We start from the raw sequence: 4,377 nt of genomic DNA on the forward strand, positions 1-4,377 counted from the left end.
CAATTCGATTATCATTAGTTACACTTGCAGGGTGTAAGCGAGAACTTATATTGTGTGGCCATACGGGTTTGACAAACCCTCATTACGGACGGTTCGCTACCGTCTACGGATGAAATATATTTTCGAGAAACAGTGTATGTTCTAACACTATTGTGATGGGGTTCTATGGAAGGAAACGTTAAGTCTTGATAATTGGGTGCTCGCGAACAATACTTTTGGAATGAAAACGATTTTGATAATCAACTATGGGAATACTAAATCTTGTGGTTCAAAAACAACGTTTATTACAAACACCTATGATTTCACCAACGTTTTTCGTTGACAGTTTTCTATATGTTTCTCAGGTTCATACTTGGCTACTTGATACATGCTTCCGCACTCTTTGATTACTTGCTTGGGGTGAAGCATACATGCATACACTCTGATTTCTTGCTTGGGGTCAAGCATACATACATACATACGCTAGGGATAGCACTTTTGGATTCAAACATATTGTTTACATACTTACGCTATTTATAGCAACTGTGTTTTTCAACTTATATTATGTCGCAAGTTATTTCATTTATACTTTATGACTTTTGTAAACTTAGACTTGTTGTCGAACGGTTTTGTAAACTAAACTTGCAAGTCTTGTACCTTTCAAATGAATGCGACATAATTTTGGTCAAACGAGTCTCATATAGGGACTACGACCACGCAACGGGACCTAAGTTAACGGCGCCGTCAATAACGGCTTTGGTCGGGTCGTTACACATGATGGCAATTTTTGATGATATGGTTGAGGATTGTATGGAAGTCTTCATGGATGACTTTTCCGTGTTTGGAGACTCCTTTGAATCGTGTCTTTTTAACCTTGAACGTATGCTTATCTGATGTGAGAAAGAAAATTTGGTCATGAATTGGGAAAAATGCCACTTCAATGTGAAGGAGGGCATTGTACTTGGTCACAAGATATCTCGTGCGGGAATAGAGGTAGATAAAGCTAAAATTGAAGTTATCTCTAAACTACCTATACCGACGAATGTCAAGGCAATTAGAAGCTTTCTTGGTCACGCGGGATTTTATAGGCGATTTATCAAAGATTTCTCTAAAATCGCACGTCCAATGACCAAACTTCTTGAAAAGGATGCTCCATTTGACTTCGATTCCAATTGTGAGAATGCATTCTCCATTCTAAAGTCAAAACTCACACAAGCTCCCATTATCGTGTCTCCGGATTGGAGTATGCCTTTTGAGTTAATGTGTGACGCCAGCGACTAGGCCTTAGGTGCTGTCTTAGGACAACGACCCGATAATCATTTTCGTCCAATTTATTATGCGAGCAAAATGCTAACGGGAGCTCAAATTAATTATACCACCACGAAAAAAGAGCTCTTAGCGGTTGTTTATGCGTTTGATAAATTTCGGTCATATTTGGTGTTGTCCAAGACCATTGTTTACATGGATCATTCGGCTCTTAGATACTTATTCTCAAAACTAGATGCAAAACATCGTCTCATACGTTGGGTTCTTTACTTCAAGAGTTTGACATTGAGATACGTGATAAGAAAGCAGCCGAGAATCTAGCCGTAGACCATTTATCCCGACTTTAAAAACCCGAATTAGAAAAACTTGATGATACAATTATCAAGGACACATTTCCTGATGAATCTCTAATGAGGGTTGACAAGGAATCTGAAATCCCATGGTTTGCCCATTTTGCAAACTATCTTGCTTCAGGCATTCTTCAAAAAGGACTTTCTTATCAACAAAAGAAGATATTCTTTGCGAATCTGAAGTCCTATTTCTGGGAACATCTCGACCTATTTCGTATTGGTGCGGATCAAATGATTCGCCGTTGTGTGTATGGAAATGAGGCTCAACAAATTCTTTAGCATTGTCATCAAGGGCCCACCGGCGGTCATTTCGGACCAAACCACACCGCAAGAAAAATCCTTGACTTGGGCTTTTATTGGCCCACGATCTTTAAAGATGCCCAAAATTTCGTTCGGACTTGTAATGCATGCCAACGAACGGGTAACATCACGAAAAAGGATGAGATGCCTCAAACTGGCATCCAAGTTTGTGAAATCTTTGATATTTGGGGAATCGATTTCATGGGACCATTTCCAAGTTCCCATAAGTGCAAGTACATCCTAGTAGCCGTTGACTATGTATCTAAGTGGGCTGAAGCAAAAGCTTTACCTACGAATGATGCTAGGGTGGTGGTGAACTTCTTGAAAAATCTCTTCTCACGCTTTGGAATCCCAAAGGCGCTCATATCCGATCGAGGAACACATTTTGCCAACAACCTTCTTGAAAAGGTGTTGAAGAAGTATGGCGTAACTCATCGTTTCTCTACTCCGTACCACCCGCAAATGAGTGGTCAAGTGGGAAACACAAATCGTGCCTTAAAACACATACTTGAGAAGACGGTTGATAACAACCCTAAGATTTGGCAACACAAGTTAGATGATGCGTTGTGGGCCTTTAGGACTGCTTTTAAAACACCAATCGGTACCACACCATTCAGACTTGTATATGGTAAAGCGTGCCATCTTCCGGTTGAAGTGGAACATAGAGCGTACTGGGCATTGAAGCTTTGTAATTTAGACATGGAAAAGGCTGGCGAAAACCGATTCATGCAAATGCATGAATTGGAAGAGTTGAGGTTAGAAGCGTACGAGAATTCGAGCCCGTATAAGGAGAAAACGAAAAAGTGGCATGATGCCCGATTGAAAGAAGTGAAAGAGTTTAAAGCCGGTGATAAGGTTTTGGTTTTTAACTCGCGGTTTAAATTTTCTCCCGGAAAGTTGAAGTCCCGATGGACGGGACCTTATTTGGTGAAACAAGCATTCCCATCGGGATATGTTGAGTTATTTGGAAACGGAAATACCTTTAAGGTGAATGGTCATAGCTTGAAACTCTATTTCGATGGAGTTGACACCACGGTTCGAGATGACATCACCCTATTCCCCAAGGCTAATTAGTTTGAGACGGAGTCGTGTGAACGACTCGTCAAACTTCACAACATGTATATAGTCCCACTCGTGTACATATTTTAATAAATTTGAGTGTTTTTGAGTGATTTCTAAGTTATTATACGAACCAAGTTGTTTAGGGACCTTCTGAAATGTTTAAAATGCGAAAAAACGTCAAAACCTGGTGCAACAGGGCCAGATGCGCCGCATCCAGGATGGATGCGCCGCATCTATGGACAAGAAAAAAGCTGAGAGTTTTGAATGCGCCGAGAATGGATCATGCACCGCATTTGGACCATCTGATGCACCGCATTTTCTTCGAGATGCGCCGCATCTGAGCCAGATGTGCCGCATCTGCTCCAGATGCGCCGTATCTGTGTCTGTATGTTGGAGTCTGACCAATTTTGTTGCACAAATACGGGAGTTTACCCTTTTTTCTCATTTTTTCACCAACTACTCCGAATCCCATCTCATTCTCTCTCAAAATTTCAATCTCTAATCACTAATTGAACCGATTAATCCCATCTTTGAGCATTAAATCTGAATATCAACATGAGAAAGGTAAGATTAATCCTAAACACTTCATGATTCTTGTGTTCTTCAATCTAAAAATCGGATTTAGCTTGTTCTTAGTGGGTGGATGTTTGAATGTTCATGTTTTGGTCATTATATGCTTAAATTGTTGCTACTAATCCTTATTCATGCTCTAAATTCATGATTATTTGCTTCAATCTTTACTTTGGAAATTAGGGTTCTTCATGAATTTACGGGTTTCAAAATTTTGGCCATTAATTGATTAAATTGAGATATTTTGAAGTTTGATTACTAGTATACATTAACAAAATCGCATGAACCTTTGTTGAATTACACGATTACATAAATTATTGAATTTTAGGGTTCTTGAATTAGGGATTTTGACTTTTGTTGACTAGTAAGTGTTCTAAGTTGAAGTTATGCAATTCATTACTTATGCTAAACACATGTGAACCTTAACTTGGTGTTATTTCGATTTGAAAGTAATTATTATATAAGTTAAGGATTATATGCTTAAGCATTTTGATGAAGTTGTTGAGTTGAGATGAATTTAATGTTCTAAATGTATGAAAACCATTGATTGCATAGTGTTTAACATGCTTTTTGATGAATGCTTATGGTTCCATTTGTTATGACATTGCAAGTGTTTGGTGAAACTGAAACATGCAATGTATGATTATACTTGTAAAGTGATTTGAATCAATTGGCATACTAGTACATGTTTGTTAAGAGTGAAACTAGTTCATACCATGTTAAGATATTGGTTAACATAAACATTGAGATTTAATTTGAACTTAACATATCTAAATGGTTTTCGCTAAGTGCAATATGAAAGATGTTTTGAATTTCTTTAACGCTAATCAACTTGATTTGTTGTTTTGTT

The sequence above is a fragment of the Rutidosis leptorrhynchoides genome, chromosome 4 (genome assembly GCF_046630445.1).
Source record: "Rutidosis leptorrhynchoides isolate AG116_Rl617_1_P2 chromosome 4, CSIRO_AGI_Rlap_v1, whole genome shotgun sequence".
Classification (NCBI taxonomy): Eukaryota; Viridiplantae; Streptophyta; class Magnoliopsida; order Asterales; family Asteraceae; genus Rutidosis; species Rutidosis leptorrhynchoides.